This window comes from Phyllobates terribilis, unplaced genomic scaffold (genome assembly GCF_046119375.1).
Source record: "Phyllobates terribilis strain yellow unplaced genomic scaffold, ASM4611937v1 Scaffold_13__5_contigs__length_258822181, whole genome shotgun sequence".
Taxonomy (NCBI): Eukaryota; Metazoa; Chordata; class Amphibia; order Anura; family Dendrobatidae; genus Phyllobates; species Phyllobates terribilis.
This window is the reverse complement of record NW_027362773.1, coordinates 109,206,402-109,225,572: the sequence shown is the minus strand read 5'-3', so window position 1 is coordinate 109,225,572 and position 19,171 is coordinate 109,206,402.

The window sequence follows — 19,171 nt, the reverse complement described above, 5'->3', positions numbered from 1 at the left end:
CAAGGATTCTTTGAATACTGCCATATGAGATCCCTGTGACCTCCGCTACATGCCTGATAGTCACTCTTCGATCGGCCAATACAACTTCTTCAACTTTTTTCATGTTTTCTTCATTGAGGGACGTGGATGGGCGTCCTTCACGATGTTCATCTTCCGTCAATATTCTTCCCAGCCTAAATTCCTTGGCCCAGCGTGCAACTGTGGAATATGGAAGAGAAAAGACCCCAACGTTTCCACCAAGTCGCTGTGTATGTCTTTGGTAGTAATTTTTTTCAAGCAGAGGTATTTGATGACAGCTCTGAGCTCGTTTTTTTCCATTTTGATGTTCACTCCTCGGCAGTTCCTACTCAAATGAATGTAGCTCCCGTGAATCGTGGCCTATTTAAGTGATTTTTTTTTCCTGGACTAGTGGGTACCTAAGAGAGAAGAAAACATTTTATTTTAATTTCTGTGTGCAATAGAAATAACCGATTATCATTACTTTTGGATCGCCCCTCGTATATTTATTTTTTTATTTTTTGACATTCTCTCGGTCACACTATATAAATTCATGCCGGTTGCATGGATTTATATAGTGTGACCAAGTTGTCAAGCATTTTCCAAGTGATGCTAAAATCACAACCCGCATGCGGAAATGCAAGTGAAGAACGCTTCACATCCGCATGTCCCTGGCAGGAAAAACGCATGTACAATCCGCATGTACAATCCGCATGTACAATCCGCATGCGTTTTTTTCTGCCAGGGAGATGCAGAAACGCTCAGGAAAAAATCCTGAGCATTTCTGCATCGTGGGCACATAGCCTATAGGTTGTTTTTTTTTTATCTTATCAGGGTTCAACATTTTCAAATGAAAAGATTCATTAGGTGACTCTTTGTATCAAAGTACACTGAGTGTATATGCATGCACCGCACGATGACATCACAATGGCTTAGAACCTCCAGCGACCGGCTGATGATGTCACAATCGGCCCCTGCGTATAAGTATGGGCGCCGGCCGGATCCCAGTCACTCACTATTGTGTGTTGCAAAATTTGCTATAGAAAGTGATATTTATTTGTTATTATCAGCGCCCTCCGGTGGGAAGAGAGAAAGGTAAGTCTGAACTTCATCTAATGAGTAATGGGAGTCTGTCCCAGGGGGAGACACAACCTGTAGATGATTATAGGGGGACATATATAGATTTCCCTATAAAATTATCCCCAATAACAGTATAGACACGGTTTTGTAAATTGTCATTAACCCTTTTAGAACATGGCCAATATTTCCTCCTCTTCTTATTCTTCATTTTTCCAATCACTTAGTCAGGTGAAAGCTTGTTTTTTTCTTTTTGTGAGACGAGTTGTTGCTGAAAAATGGGGAAACAATTACGAGTGCGGTGAAATGGTGAAAAGCAAAAGAAATTTTGCAACAGTTTTTTGTGCTTCCTTTTCACCGCATTCATTTTTTGGTAAGATTTATCTGGAAATATGATTCAGGGTCAGCGTGATTACAGCAATATCAAACATATTGCTTTTTATTATCATTATCATTAGTATTATTATTATAGTGGTTACAACAATTTCAGAACTTTGTAAAAAAAAAAGTTTTTTTCACCATTTTATGAGCCTCTGCTCTTGTTTTTTTTCCATGGCGAGTTGTCATTATTATTGACAACATTTTTGGGAACATACAAAGATTTGATGACATTTTATTGCATTTTTTGGGGGGAAGATGCTGCGATAGAAAAAAAAAGGCAATTCTGGCGTTTTGATGGTTTTTCTTACTTTTATGGATACATTGATGCACAATATGTATATTTTTATCTCTTTAGTTTTTAATTAGGAACAGGAGTTAATTGAACTTTTTATATTTTATATATATTTTTTTAAATTTTTGTTGATATTTATTTTTATTTTTTTACTCCCCCTGGTAGACTTGAACCTATGATTGTTTGATTGTTTATACTATATACAGCAATAGCACAGTATTGTGGTATATATTGAAATTTATGTTCTTATTGTGCTGTAGTACCACAATTCTCAGCATGCACTTCTAGAAAAGTATAGGACTACAGGTGTCAGCATGCCCTGTCATCAGAGTCCTTATCATTCTGTAGTACTACAACACCCAGTATATACATCTGGAAAAGTATAGAACTAGCAAGATCCATCCTCAAGTCTTTCATTGTGCTTTGGTCTATAATGAAATTGATGTTCCTCTTGATGGATGGATGGATGGATGGATTCAGTAGTACTACAAAACTCAGCATGTCCATCCATCCATCCAGAGGGACATGAATTTCAATATAGACCACAGCACAATGAAAAACGTGAGGGTGGAGCATGCTAGTTCTATACTTTTCCAGACGTACATACTGGGTGTTGTAGTACTACAGAATCCATGGATGGACGGATGATTAGATAGATCGATGACATCACAATGGCTTAGAACCCCCAGTGACCGGCTGATGATGTCACAATCGGCCCCTGTGTATAACTATGGGCGCCGGCCGGATCCCAGCCACTCACTATTGTGTGTTGTACTCACGATTTCTGTGTTGCAAAATTTGCTATAGAAAGTGATATTTATTTGTTATTATCAGCGCCCTCCGGTGGAAAGAGAGAAAGGTAAGTCTGAACTTCATCTAATGAGTAATGGGAGCCTTTCCCAGGGGGAGACAACCTGTAGATGATTATAGGGGGACATATATAGATTTCCCTATAGAATTATCCCCAATAACAGTATAGACACGTTTTTTGTAAATTGTCATTAACCCTTTCAAAGCACGGCCAATATTTCCTCCACTTTTTTATTTTTCTGATCACATAGTCAGGTGAAAGCTTGTTTTTTTTTTTTGTGAGACGAGTTGTTGCTTAGAAGAACAGCATTCATTTAACGTTATATTATACTGAAAAATGGGGAAAAAAATAATAACTATGGTGAAATGGTGAAAAAAAAACAGAAAAACAAAACTGTTTTTTGTGCTTTTTACCACGTTCATTTTGTGGTACGATTGATCTGGAAAGATGATTCAGGGTTCATATTGTTTTATTATTATTATTATTATTGTTATTACTTACCGTAAGTGGTTACAACAATAGTTTTAGAATTTAAAAAAAAAATTGATTTGTTTCACCATTTTATGGCAAGTTGATGTTTTTATTGACACCATTTTGGGGAACATACACAGTTTGGGTGACTTTTTATTGCATTTTTCGGGGAAGGTGCCGTAATAAAAAAAAAAACAAGGGAAAAAAAGGCCATTCTGGCGTTTTGATTGTTTCTCTTACTTTTATGGATATATTGATGCCAGAGACTGTATTTTGCAGATTAGAAGATGCACCCCAAATTTTGGGGAGGAAAATGGGAAAAAAATGAAATGAATAAAATAGTGCGTCTTATAATCCCCTTTTACGATAGCTTACCCGGGGGTGGTCGAGGGGGCTGCGGTGAAGCGGGATCCCAGGAGGCAGGGTCGCTGCTGCAGAAAGCTTTCAACGGTGGCAGGAGTGGGGCGATGCTGCAGGGCCCGGGCTGGAAGGTTGGGGTGCTCAGCAGTGCGAGACTGCTCTGGGCCACGGGCTTTCAGAAAATATCAAACAAGTCCCCACACTGCCCATCGTTTGCATCGTTTTCACTGCAGTGGACTTTGGGAAAATGGCGCATGTTTAGATTGAGATCTCCGCTCCCAAGATCGAGATCTCGGGAGCCGAGATCTACACATGCTCCGCTGGAGGCGTCCATTTTCCCGAAGTCCACCGCAGTGAAAACGATGGGCAGTGCGGGGGCTCCACTGACATTTTCTGGAAGCCTGGTGCCCGAAGCAGCCTCGCATCGCTGACCACCCCCACCTCCCAGTCTGGGGCCCACAGCATCGCCCCACCACCTTCAACTTCCTGCAGCAGTGACCCTGACTCCTGGGACCCTGCTCCACCGCAGATACCCCCCCAGCCCGGTAAGCTACAATTGGATTATAAATCGCACCCCCATTTTCCCCCCAAATTTGGGAGAACAAAAAGTGAGTCTTATAATCTGAAAAATACATATATATATATATATATATATATGCTTGTTTTTTTTCTCTTTATTTTTGAAATCTTTACTGAGACTAATGCAATATTTTTACCGTCTTGTGTTTTTCTCCAGTGTTTGCAGGGCTCTGTTGAACATGGCATCTCTCTTCAATTCCACCCCAAAAATGCCACTTCTATTAGAAGATGTGGAAAAAGGAAAAGACCAGCAAGATGAGGATGAAAACTGCGAAGAACAGGACCTGCACGCCCGGACTGGAGTCTCCATAGTCCGCTCTTTCATTATTGTAGGCGTTCTAACCTTCATCAATCTGGTCACCTTCATAGCTGCCTTCACTTTCGTAGGTAAGTAGGCGTAAACCGGCTTATGTCGGGGGCAAGGTGTATAAGGCCCAAAACTGGAAAAAAAGAAGAAAATCTTCATGGCCAACGAGAAGGCTCGTTAGCTGCTGTGATGTCTATTCCTGCACTTCTCTAATTACAATAATCATTCGTGTTCTTCTTTTTGTTCTGGCAGGAGCGATTTCTTACCTACAAAGCGCATTTAAAATGGACGACAGCAAATCCGGCCTTATAAGCTTAGGTAAACTTTTAACATAAAATCCTATTCTATAGGTCACTTGTGAGGACGGCTGGAATCTCGTGACATCATAAGGTTCCAATTTTGTAACGTTCACATGATGGCCGCCTTTATAGTTACCAAAAATGCAAACAGTGATGAGGACGGGAGAAGTGTTTTCAGTGCAACAGTTTAAATAATCCTCAAATATAAATAAATATATGTTAAAGAAATCATTTCTATTAACTGTGACCTCTTGTTTTTCCCCTTCTAGTATTCACGATCAGCAGTGTCCTGTTTGGTCAAATCTATGGATACCTGGGTGACCGCTGGAACAGAAAATACATCATGTGTGCAGGGATGTCCTTCTGGTCGGCCATCATTCTCTGCAAGTCCTACGTTCCCAATGAGGTAACTGATCTAATTGGTAGAAGCATAAAGACTTAAGGCTCATGCAGACGTCTGTGGATCTCGGTGCCATCATGGACAATAATGCACGGACTGGCCGCGGTTCTTCCGACCCGAGCATCGCTATCACGCTGTCAGAGATCGGACCGGGATCCACCGACGTCTGCATGAGCCCTAAAGCCTCTCACTTGTTTGTATGTAGATCAGTATTTTGCATTAGTATTTGCAAGACAAAAGTGAGAGCGGGTCCAAAATTAGGAAAAGTTTATAATTTTTCCATTACCGTATTTCTTTAGGTGTCTTAGAAAACTTTCATAAATGGTCACTGAATATTTTTTTGTGTTTTCACAGTATTTTACAGTTTTTCTCCTAATTAATGGACTGTCTGGAGCTGCAGAGGCAAGTTTTAAAATAACTGCCCCCTCCATCATTGCCGACGTCTTCGTGGGAGATCGGCGCAGCCGCGCGCTTAACTTGTATTACTTAGCAGCACCCTTTGGCTGGTGAGTGTAGATCTATTTATTGTTTTAAGGAGGGAATCATAGCCAAACTGTCTAAGAGTAAGTCCGACAAGGCGGATTTGCTGTGGACTTTTTTCGGTACGGATTTTGCTCTACAGATGCATGTACAATACATATGGATGGCGTTTCAAAAACCCCTCCGCAAGTAATGATCATGGTGTCGCAACACGTAGGGGGAGGATCAGCAGTGAACCAGCAAACATTTCTGGAATTGCTGCAGATTTCTAGGAAATTGATTCAAGACTCTAAATGGAAATATTTTTTCAGCAATGTCAAGACTTTCCCTAAGAGAAAACTGCACTGATTGCTATGGGCAAAAAAGTTTTCTGCTAGACAGTTTGACTTTTAGCACTTATGACAAGAGCTCCTCAAAGAATGTGAAGACTCAGAATGATCTTACACTTTTTATTGTTTTTTTATAAATCATTTAAATGGACATAGGAAATGTTGTAATATATCTTATCAGGAAATATACTTATTTCCCTTCATTAATTCACTGATAAAAATCCATCTTCAGTGACAAGACAGATTGTAGCTTTATGCGGCATGGGGTAACAGTTGCTGCTCATAGAAGTCTATGGAGGGGGTGGAGTAGGAAGGAGGAGCCGGAAAAAGGCACTCAAAAATGTATATGTTTATATGTGTGCAGAAATTATGACAACTTTGTTTTTGTTTTTTACAGTGGCCTTGGTTACATCATTGGGTCTAAAGTGACAAGTGCATTTGGTGGCGCCTGGCAATGGGCCTTCCGGGTAAGTAATAGGTCTGAGGGATCTTGTGGACAAACTGTGAATCTTAATTATAATTCCTGAATCGTATTAAAGGGAATCTGGCAGTATGTTTTTCCATTTGATCTGAGAGCAGGGGCCCTGTAGGGGCAGAGCACCTGATTCCAGCGATGTGTCACTTACTGCTCCTTGTAGATGCTTTAAAAAAAAAAATCACTGTTTTATTAGCAGGAGATTATGACGAGGGGACTAGTTGTCTCGTGCCATGTAGTCCTCCTGTTCTGTGTAACCCCGACCCCACCACTGATTGGTGGCTTTCTGCCTATGTACAGTGTGCACAGAAAAATCTACCAATCAGTGGTGTAGGCAGGGTATACAGAGCTCAGCATTCAGAGTACTGCTAGATCTGCAGCAGAGAAAACTGGGATTTTATCAATACTTCACCAAGCACACCAGCAAGTGACACATCGCTGGAATCGGGGTCTCTGTCCCTGCATTATGCTGCTCTCAGATGCGCAGCAAACACCTCGTCGCAGATCCCCTTTAATGGAACCAGTTCCACAACAGTCTGTGCTCATGTCCTTTTTGTGATGAAACCTCTGTATATGTGATATGTGATGTCTCCTTCTTCATCTACACAGATCATCTCTGCTCTGGGCCTGGTAGGAGTCCTGCTCATGGCTGCATTTGTAAAAGAACCGTCCAGAGGAGCTGCAGAGGAAAAGAACAAACCACTGAGCTTCAAAGGATGGCTTATGGATGCCAACCAACTGCGTAAAAAGTAGGTGTCTTCTGTGCATTGATTTATGTCACTGATCTCCCCCGTGACTTCTGCGTCATTTACAAGTTTTTTACCCTTTTCTCTCTCTGCAGCCGAAGTCTTCTGTTTTCTACTCTTGGGACTATTATGGTAAAATTTGTGGCAGCTGCATTCGGCTTCTGGGCTGTTACTTTCCTGAAGCGTGCCCGGGCTCTCATGCTACAGAAGGCGCCATATCAGACTCAACTATCCAACTATGATGACAGGTACAAGTTTAGCAAACTTTAATTTGACATTCACTGGTGGGAATTTAATTCCCCCTATGACCGTTTTCTCTCTAAAAAAAAATATTTATATTTCAAATTATTATTATATCAAATTATTTATATTTCATTTCTTCAAGCTACTTTACTAATCTCTTTACCGCTTTTCTTTGCAGTCTGATTTTCGGAGGACTTACGGTCATCTCTGGCATCCTTGGAGTTGGAACAGGGGCGGAGATAGCCAAGAGATGCAGGAAGTACAACCCTCGTGCTGACCCTATAGTTTGTGCGGTTGGATTGCTGGGCTCCGCCATTTTCCTGCTGTTGGCTATTATTCTTGCAGACATCAGCCTTGTGGCCACTTATGTAAGTACCTGGAGTACAGATTGCTTTCATCCCCTTACTGGGTCTCGGCTATAGGACCGAGCAGTAGAAATCATAGACTATGGCGGGGGCTGTCTATGAATGTACGGAGACTGGGGTGGATGAATGGATTATAAAGACAAAACCTATGGGGGATAGGAAAGCGTGCAAGACACAAATGTTTATATGTATTGTTCTTTACTCTCTGCAGGTGTTTACATTCATCGGGACCATATTTCTGAGCCTGAACTTTTCAGTTTCAACTGATATCCGCCTGGTGAGTGGAGAAAAGCGCTAAACTTATCATAGCTATAATTATATGTATGTAGTCAGTCTCTATGTTCTGTTTTTACCCATCAAATGCCCCATAATCCTGGCTGTGCCCAAGCGTCTGTTGGGTAATTCCCAACTAAAAATAAACCTGGCGCAAGATGATTAAAAACTTCTTTAGTAAAATCTCAGTCCACAACATGTCTGGGCTTCTTATCTATCCTGGCTGATTGTGCATTTAAAGGGGTTGTCCACTACTTTCACATTGATGCCCTACCCGTAGGATATGGCATCAATGTAGGATGGCCGGGGTCCCGCACGCGGCACCCCCGGCGATCAGCAGTTATTGGTATCTGCAGCGGCTGCCACCGGCCGGAGGGGCTTACCTGCGGTGTTTGGCCGTCAAGTTATAGTGGTCACCGCGGTGTACTGCACATCCACCTCCTATTCAATTGACTTGAATAGGTAAGGACTTCCGGCTGGTGGCAGCCGCCGCCGGCACCGATAACTGCTGATCGGAAGGGATGCCGCATGCGGGACCCCGGCCGATCATACATTGATGCCCTATCCATAGTGGACAACTTCTTTAACTTAGGCTTCAAGTATGTTCACTTTGTCCATGTTCTCTTGTCTCGTTGGGTTCAGTGACTCCTTCTGCTCATTCAGAATATTCTCTTGTTTCAGTATGTGGTTTCTCCCGCAAGGCGATCAACAGCACAGGCGTTATCGATGGCGGGGTCCCACCTGCTGGGGGAAGCTGGAAGCTCCTATTTCATCGGGCTAGTAAGTAGCTGTTACATATTCTCACATCACTTTAGGGCTACATTCACACATCTGTTTCCATTTGTACATTGTCGCAAAACAGACCATTTTTCTCTTGTGTCATCTGTTTTTTTAAAAAGTGAAGGTGGTAGACTGTCCAAACTTTATTTATCCATTGACTCTTAATAATGGATCAATGAAAAATGGATGAAACACAGATGGAAAACTGAAGTACAAAGTATATCATCCTTTCTCCATCCATTTTTAACAGATTCCTATAGACTAGAAATAGTAACCCCAGTTTTAATTTTTATTTCATAAATCAATAGTACAGTACACATGAAAATAAGAAACGTTGGAATATATCTTTTCAGAGAAATCTGCTTCTTTCTCCTCTCGAACTGATCGTTTATTCTCAAAGTTCTCACTGTATTCAGTGAAGCATTACTGGGATAGGAGATGACAGTTGGTGCTTATAACATTCTATGGAGAGGAAAGAGGGAGGAGCTAGAGGCAGGCTCCCCCCATGTACATAGAATCTGATCAACAGCAATTGTCATCTCCTATCTCAGTAATGTAAAAATCTGTCTTCACTGATTACAGGTTTTATCTGTGAATTAAGAATGTTATAAATTAATGGAGGAAAAATAAGCAGATTTATCTGATAAGATCTACCACAAAGTTGCTTATTTTCACGTGTACTGTATTGATTTTATAACGACAGTTACTCTTTACTGGCCAAGTCTGATCCGCAGAACGGATGAGAATAGGACATGCTCTGTCACAGAGGAGTTTTTAAAACTCGCTGTAGCCTATTCATAACATACTTAAAAGGGTTCACCGGGACTATTTGATTTTTTTTACTATGGGCTAACAGGCAAGTCGTTGCTAAATACCTGCCTGTAGTGCCCGGGACCGATCTCTGCCAACACCCGCGATTCAGTGGCCTCCCCTGATATCACGTTGACAGAGCAGCATCTTCTCTTCCGCTCTGTTGACGGGGTGGCAGAACTCCAAAGACAAGATGTCCTGGAGTTACGTCACAGATTATCTGCTGAAGAAGGATGTCACAAGTGTCCTGTTCCCAGACAATGTGTAGTACTGGAGCTGCGGATACTGGAAGCATTGCTGTTCATAGTTTGGAGGAGCCGCTATCTGCAGTGAGGCACCTTCTCTTTCTATGATCACCAGATTTCATTGGTATCCATTGACTGCTGTCAGCATAAACGTGTCCAGTCAATTATGTTTTTTTACTTTCATTAACCATACATAATTATTTATCTCGTCTCATCTTCAGATATCCGACCGCATCAAAAGTTACAATCCAGACTCGGCTCTTTCGAACTTCCGCAGTCTGCAGTACGCCCTCATGGTTTGCCCCTTTGTGCTGGTTTTCGGAGGAGGATTCTTTTTCGCATGCGCCCTCTTTGTTGAAAATGATCGTAAGAAGGCAGAGACAGAGTCTGAAGGTACGTGCAGAAATAAGTTAATTATCCGATCATATCTCTTACAGAATTGGATTAGCATTAGCTCCATAATTAGTAAATGTAATACCCAGCATCTGTATAATACATCAATCCCCATAACAAAGCTCCATAACATAACATTAACAAAGCTGCATAACATAACATTAACAAAGCTGCAATTAACTTATTATTATGATATAAATAGTTTTATCCTAAGGCTATGTGCCCACGATGCAGAAATGCTCAGGATTTTTCCTGAGCGTTTCTGCATCTCCCCTGGCAGAAAAAACGCATGCGGATTGTACATGCGGATTGTACATGCGGATTGTACATGCGTTTTTCTGCCAGGGACATGCGGATGTGAAGCGTTCTTCACATGCATTTCCGCATGCGGGTTGATAAGCGCTTTCCAAGCGATTTTAGCATCACTTGGAAAGTGCTTGACAACTTGGTCACACTATATAAATCCATGCAAACGGCATGGATTTATATAGTGTGACCCCAAAGAATGGTTAAAAATAAAAAAATAAATATATACTTACCTTCCGATGGCCCCGGCAGTCTTGCTTCACTCCGTCCTGGCTGCCGGCAGATCGCGGTACACTGAAGGACCTGCCAACGTCAGCATCGCGTGACCCGTCACATGGCTATGACGTCAGCGCAGGTCCTTCAGTCCACCGCGATCTGCCGGCATGGGAGGACGAGCGCACCGCGGCCCGCCGGAAGGTAAGTATAACATATATTTTTTATTTTATTCTTTTTTTTACAGGTACTATGGCACCTGGGTGTGGATGTCTCCTCTCCTCCACACCCGGGTACCATCCCCACAATGGAACGCATACATCTACATATACAGTGATGCGGAGTCCATGCGGTCTAATGCAAGTCAATGGCGGAGAAAACTCAGCGCTTCCGCAAAATAATTGGTAGTGCTGCTTTTTTTACGCAATGATAATCCGCAGCGGAAATTTCTGCAGCATGTGCACAGCACATATGGATTATCATTGGGGAACATGGCAGACCTTCTACCATGCGTTTTTTAAGCGTTTCTGCAGCGTTTTTGCCGCTGCGGAAACGCTTAAAAAACGCATCGTGGGCACACAGCCTAAGTGTGACCCTACCCTACTGATATGGGGCTGATTATATGACATAAATTGTATTTGAAAAAATCTGCTATGTCTTTTTGGTGGAATCTACTTTTAAGAGAACCTGTCACTCGCCATAAATATACATTTATTTTAACCCGGTATAAATGCTGCTATTCTCCTGAATACGGCATTGTTTGTCTCTTGTTCTCAAATCTCCTTGTTCCTGATAGGTCTCCCTGCTCCCTTTACATTTATCCACTATTTTAGCCAACTGGCCGTTGTCATCAAGATGTTTCTCAAAAAGAGAAGTTTTTGAGGGTCACGCCCACTTGGCAAAAATAAATACAAATACTAGATTTACATAAAGGGAAAAGGGGGCAATTTCTCAGGAAATTAGAATCTTGAGGAACAAAGGATGAACAATGCCAGATTCAGGAGAACAACAGGATTTACAACGGGTAAAAAATGGTAAATGTCGGATCATCTCGTTCAATTGTTTTTACTTAACATTTACAAAAAAAATAACATTAAGAAGGAATATAAATTGGGGAGGGGAAAAAGGAGTAATGGGGTAACAATGGGAAGTTACAGGAGAGAAAGTAAAGGCAAGGCTAGTCATTATTATTAGTAATAAACAACTATTATAACTTTGACCATAATATGTGTAAACAATTAGTTTGGTATATATCCGGTATTGTTTGTTTATACAACTATTTTAGTTTTTAAGTTTTGGGTTTAGCCTGAGTAAAAAAAAACTCTTCCACTATGGCATTCATCTAACTAAATATCAGCTACAACATTTTTTCACTAATCGCAAAGTTGAACTTTAATATTGTGCGTTGATGCCTTTCCATTACTTCTAATATTGATGGAGGAATTATTTGCTTCCATTTTGTTGCGATTAAATGTTTAATCACCAAAAAGATATGACAAGAGATATGTTGAAATTTGGGTGGGATTTCTTCTAGACCTTGTGATAATAATATTAATTGTGGTGTAAGTGGAATATTGGGTTTAGAAATTCATAGGAGTAAGTTCAAAGTTTCTTTCCATAATTCCTTTATGGACAACTCCAAAATATGTGTAAAATGTCTCCCGGTTTAGCACAACCTCTCCAGCATAGAGGAGGTTGGGAAGGAAATGCTCTGCGGGGTCTCATTGGAGTAAAGGAGCACCGCAGCATAATGTTATAGTGCGTCTCTTGGAAACACGTAGTGGCACAATATGTCAGGTTTAATGCTTTACTGTACATGTAGATAATCCTTCTGTATCATTTTATATCAAATAATTTAATTTTATTTCATCTTTATAGACTTTGTCCTGAAGGAGGTAATATCTACAGCTCCATAAATTAGAACTTTTTAAAGCTGGACCTGAGGAAAAATGAAAGGTAAGATAAGATGGGAATAGTCAACTTTAACTTTTTTAATTTTTGGTAATGAGAATATATAATTTGAGAATATAATTTGAGTGGGTTTTCAGATCCTATTATTTCAGAGTTAGAATTTTTAGTTTCTTTCCAGGCCAGGTATCTCTTCTTAGAACTATTCAATCCTTTTACAAGAGGAGATAAAATATTAAGTACCAATTTTATTTTTTTAAGGGGATGAGTGATAATACCAGATGGGAAATATATTAGTTATACAACCATATAAATCATCGTATAAAACTGTACACTTGTTAAACTACGTTTTGCTTCTTTTGTTGGAGACAGTGGCTCCAGCTTTGCGGCACGAATCATCACGTTGTACATTCAATGTCCGTTCCGGCTATGACAACTTGCTGGAGGTCCTAGATTCATTGGGGATCTGCAGGGGTTTGTCTGACATCTTTAAGTTCCTGGATGTCTTTTAATGTTTTAGAAATACTTGATCTTTTACTAAAGCTAAAATAGTGGGGAGAAGATCCTTTACAGTAAAAATAGTTCTATTTAGATCTAGCTTTATTAACGCTACATAATCAATAATTTATTTTTTAATTTAAATTTATAGATTTAAAAAATTGCACTCATGTACTTCTTAGATATCCATGAAATGCTTAGTGCCGGCCAATATGAAACATTCTGGGTTTAGGAGTCCAGTGGGTGGTCTCAGATCTCACATAGTGATTGTCAGCCCCCTCTATATGAATGGGGGGTACAGTCCTAAACTAAGAATAAGCCAATATCACTTATCTTAAATCTTTTCTCACAAGGCTAGAAATCAGTAACCAGGAGTACATTGCCTGCCGTTTATATATGATATCCAGTTGTTTCATCTTCAGTCATATTTATTATTTCTACAGATCACTATTCCGGAGAGAGGCCTGATTGTGATCCGTCAATGAACAAAGAATCCAGCTGGATGTGACGACTCTTCCACAAGGCGAAAACAAGTCAGAAAAAAGAGACAGATTCCGGGCTCGGTCTCTGTTCTCGCATACGACATTTACTGGACTTTCCGCAGTCAGATGAACTCACGGAATAAAGTGAGGTTCCTGCTGCATCAAGAGGCAGATTCCGGGCTCGGTCTCTGTTCTCACTTCTGGATACGACATTTACTGGACTTTCCGCAGTCAGATGAACTCACGGAATAAAGTGAGCTTCCTGCTGCATAAGGAGACAGATTCCGGGCTCGGTCTCTGTTCTCGTCCTATCATGATTAGTGCCACATTGAAGACTATTGGGCAACACGGTGGCTCAGTGGTTAGCACTGTTGCTTTGCAGCGTTCGGGTCCAAACCCAACCAAAGAGAACAACTGCATGGAGTTTGTATGCTCTCCCCGTGTTCGCGTGGGTTTCCTCCGGGTTCTCCGGTTTCCTCCCACACTCCAAAGACATACTGATAGGAAATTGATAAATAAATAATTAAATATTATTTCAACTATTATTGAAAATTCTTATATTTGACTCCTTGAATGAAGCTAATAGTCAGTGTATGATAACATATCTGAGCCTCTGTATGGGTCTTCACAGTGCTTAATAGAGGCAACTGGGGGTCAACCCAACAAATCATAGGAGCCTCAGGTCTGGTCAATGATTCCTCCCCAGGTCCACACATTGCATTCCATGTCCTGAGCTCACGTATGTGATCAGTCCTCCATTATGGTAAATGGAAAATATAGAAACAACCAATCAAAAGTCTAACACCTTACTGCCCTATGACATACTATTACATAATGGGCACATGGGATTAAACATGAACTGTGCTATTTTCATGGTAGTCGTGCTGTGCAGGCTTAGCAGCTGAGCCCGCACTTCAAGGAGAGTTGGCTGCAACTGCCGACTTTGGTGTTAGCACCTATCCCGACAGTTTAACCCTTTAGATGATGCGGTCAATAGCGACCACCGCATCAATATGGTGGACAGAAGGAAGGGGCCCCCTCTGTACCTTCATTATTACCCCCATGTTACAATCACGGTGTATCGATGGTTATCATGGCAAGCTGAGACCTAACAACAGCCTCTGGGTCTATCAGCAATGGAAGCTTGTTGAAAAAAAGAAGGATCGCTTCACTGTACCAAACTTTTAGGGTGCTCTGAAGAAATAGGTAGTATAGATATCAAAAAAGAACTTCGGCACTCCAATATGGATGCAAAAAATTGGTTTTTATTAGCAGAATTCCCCTTAAATGAAAAGCAGGCCAACGTTTCGACCTAACATGGTCTTTCTCAGGGCCTATGCTAAACATCAAAAGAATATATCCCATCAACATTTGTATATAAACAGAAAATAAGGAAAAACAAAATATACACATACATCTACTTATAAATGATGTGGAATAACCCACAAAAGATTGTGAAATAAATTTGTAAGGTACAGTAGAATATGCAAATAGCGTGCGTTTTTTAAAAAAAATGTTTATATATGTATATAAATTCAAGAATAATGATATAGTAGGAGACCTCATGCTGCCACAAGAATATAAAGTATATATATATATATTATATATATATATATATATATATATATATATATATATATATATATACAGTACAGACCAAAAGTTTGGACACACCTTCTCATTTAAAGATTGTTCTGTATTTTCATGACTATGAAAATTGTACATTCACACTGAAGGCATCAAAACTATGAATTAACACATGTGGAATTATATACTTAACAAAAAAGTATGAAACAACTGAAAATATGTCTTATATTCTAGGTTCTTCAAAGTAGCCACCTTTTACTCTTGGCATTCTATTGATGAGCTTCAAGAGGTAGTCACCGGAAATGGTTTTCACTTCACAGGTGTGCCCTGTCAGGTTTAATAAGTGGGATTTCTTGCCTTATAAATGGGGTTGGGACCATCAGTTGTGTTGTGCAGAAGTCAGGTGGATACACAGCTCATAGTCCTACTGAATAGTCCTAAATAATCAGTAACATGAAATATATTCAATTATTATAAAATGGCAAACAATCTAGTCACCCATACTGAAAGCCCAGTGAATGACCCACAACTTAAAACTTTAATCAGTAGCATAGAATTATCCGCTAAACCCTGGTTTATTATCCTATCCAATAGACACTGGACAGAGTGAGTTTTATGTCATATAGGTAGAGGGATTTTTGGGGGGGATATAGGAATTTTTTATTCATATTGTGCTTCATACTCCCTATTAAGTCCTTTCGGAGTGAGGATCTGTAGCGTATGTATCCAGTATAGCTCACGTTTTTTGAGGTTTTGAATCCGGTTGCCCCCCCCCGTCTATTTGGCGGAATGTGATCAATTACTTGATACCTTAGTTGTGAAATGTTGTGGGACATAGCTAGAAAATGTGCTGGTATAGGTAACATCATGCGTCCACAACGAATTGTTGATTTGTGTTGTGAAATGCGGTCTCGGATATGTTGGGTGGTCTCACCAACATAAGCGAGACCGCATGGACACTTAATTAGATGCACCACATACGTGGAATCACAAGAGAAATATTCTTTAATAGAATAACGTTTGCCAGAATGAGGATGTGTAAAAGTGTCATCCTTAGTAATATTTGAACACTGTAAACATCCTAGACACGGGAAAGTTCCCCTCCGGGGGGTGGCCAAGGTGCGTTGGATTGGTCCCTTATTTGTGGATCCCATGTCAGCTCTAACCAAATGGTCGCGAATGTTTCGGGATCTTTTATGACATAGTAGGGGGACATCAGTAAATTCCTCTATATCCGGATAAGATTGCTCTAACAGGGACCAATATTTTTTAATGCACTTGAATATCTGTCCCCCAAAGGGGTGATAGGTGTTCACGAAAGTCAGTTGTGAGTTATTATTCCGTCGTGAAGTAGGTTGGGTGACCTGGTTCAAGATATGTGATGGGTAAAGACCATGTTAGGTGGAAACGGACTGCTTTTCATTTATGGGGAATTCTGCTAATAAAAACCAATTTTTTGCATCCATATTGGAGTGCCGAAGTTCTTTTTTGATATCTATACTACCTATTTCTTCAGAGCACCCTAAAAGTTTGATACAGTGAAGCGATCCTTCTTTTTTTCAATTGACTGTTTCTTGAGATTACGCTCCTGTGGCTTCAATGTCGTTCACAACCTTTGCCTTTAATCAGGAAGAAGCAAGTGGAATACTTGCACATGTCACAACTCCCGTTACATTTCTCCACACCCCCACTGAGGAAGTACGCATAAGGGACCTAGAGAAGGAACAAAGGAGGTATACCGCTTTGGATCTACACTGCGTTACTCTCGCAGAATATCACAAAACACAACGAATTCCACGAGGATTAAGAGTCAACCTACGTCCTACTCTATTTAATGATAACTCTGATTATTGCAGTAAGTTCGAGGGGATCCTCAACAAATGCTCAATGGACATTATTGTGTTGACAATTGATTTTCTCCAGAAGGAAATAACCAATCTACATACTAGGATTGCCTCTACTGAGCAACAATTGAGTAATACGATTTCATCTGAAGAATTTACAACACTGAAAAACAAAGTGGACAAAACCATTTCTGAATATCGCAACGAACTCCAGATCCAGAAAAAATCTAAATTTCTATGTGACGCTGAAAACTACCTCAATAATCAAGTGTATAGATGGCGCTCTTCAGATCAAGGCAGAAGCAGCAGATCATACAGGCGAGGATACAACTCTTCTCCAGGCCGACACTCCTCTACAGACAGCAAACGAGGTACCTATCAACCAAATTATTTTTTGGATCAACGCAGAAACCGTCCACCAAGAATAAGACGAGGCGGGGGAGGTGATCGACAGACAGACAACGCTCGGATGACAACTCGTTCTCGGGTAGGACTAACATCGTGTATAACATCTTCTCACAATCCTTAGCACCGGCCGAATTAGACCTATTGCAAAAAGGTCTTTCATTTAGCCCTACACCTGCCTTTGATACATTCCAACTGGAGCAAGAACTACAACGCTTTTATAGAACCTTAAGATTGAAAGTCCATTTTTCCTCTGGTAGGGGGCTTACTACTGATCCTCCAGGTGCCTCTCAGAGCAGCTAGAATGATGGAATGTTCTCTTTACATGGCTTGAAACTGCGTATTCCTAGCCATTTCCAACCGCCTTGTACATATTATCATGTAGAGACATATATTGACTTGGTCCAGAAAGACATTAATGAAGTCCTACAAGCCATAAAGAGAGGCGATCTGCATAACAAAAATAACCTCAACCCTGAGGAAAGTATGGCCCTCTCCTCATTGAAAAAAAGGAAAGAACTTATTGTAAAACCAGCTGATAAGGGGGGAGCAATTGTTATTATGGACCGGTCTTATTATATATCAGAGATATACACTCAAATGAATGATACTGAAACGTATCTACCTATAACACGTAACCACACCACAGAGGTAGCTAATTTAATTAAAAATTTAGTCTCACATCATTCTCAGAGAGGCACAATCGATTCCAAACTGTCAGAATTTTTGGTCAATCCAAAACCAATAATGCCGGTATTTTATACCTTACCCAAAATACACAAGAATCTATGGGCACCACCCGGGAGACCTATTGTAGCCTCTACAGATTCTATTTTGTCACCCTTGGCTATTACATTAGAAAAAATTTTAACACCCCATATTCAGAAGATTACCTCATACCTTAAGGACACTACCCATTTTTTGACATGCATAAGAGAATTAGGACCAATCCCTACTAACAGCATCCTAACAACAATGGATGTCAACAGTCTCTATACTAGTATCAATCACCAGTAGGGCATTTGTGCCACAATAAAATTTGTAAGAGCCCATACTACATTCTCAGCCGATCAGATTGACTTTTGCAGTGATTTATTAACTTTGATCCTCACCAAAAATTTTTTCATGTTTGAAGATCGTTTTTTCTTTCAAAAGAGGGGTACGGCGATGGGCTCCAATGTGGCACCCCCCTATGCCAATATCTTCATGGGGAATTTTGAGATAGATCATGTATATACTCACCCTCTGTTTGAAAAGCATGTGCTATGCTGGAGACGTTTTATTGACGATATTTTCTTTATTTGGACTGGCACAAGACAAAACTTAAAAACTTTTTTTGATGACCTTAACAGCAAAGTTACTAATCTGACATTTACCATACACCAAGACCCACATTCCATACGTTTTTTGGACACACGGATTACACTCGTTGACACAGGATATCTAGTCAGTGACTTATACACAAAACCAACAGATAAAAACAGTCTATTGTTGTATTCCAGTTCTCACCCGGGCCATATTAAAAGGTCATTACCAAAATCACAACATAATAGGGTGGATCGAATAGTGTCTACTGCAGATTCTAAAAAAATTAGACATGAGGAGATGAACGACAAATTTCGACAGAGGGGTTACCCATCACATATCTTGAACCAGGTCACCCAACCTACTTCACGACGGAATAATAACTCACGACTGACTTTCGTGAACACCTATCACCCCTTTGGGGGACAGATATTCAAGTGCATTAAAAATATTGGTCCCTGTTACGGCAATCTTATCCGGATATAGAGAAATTTACCGATGTCCCCCTAC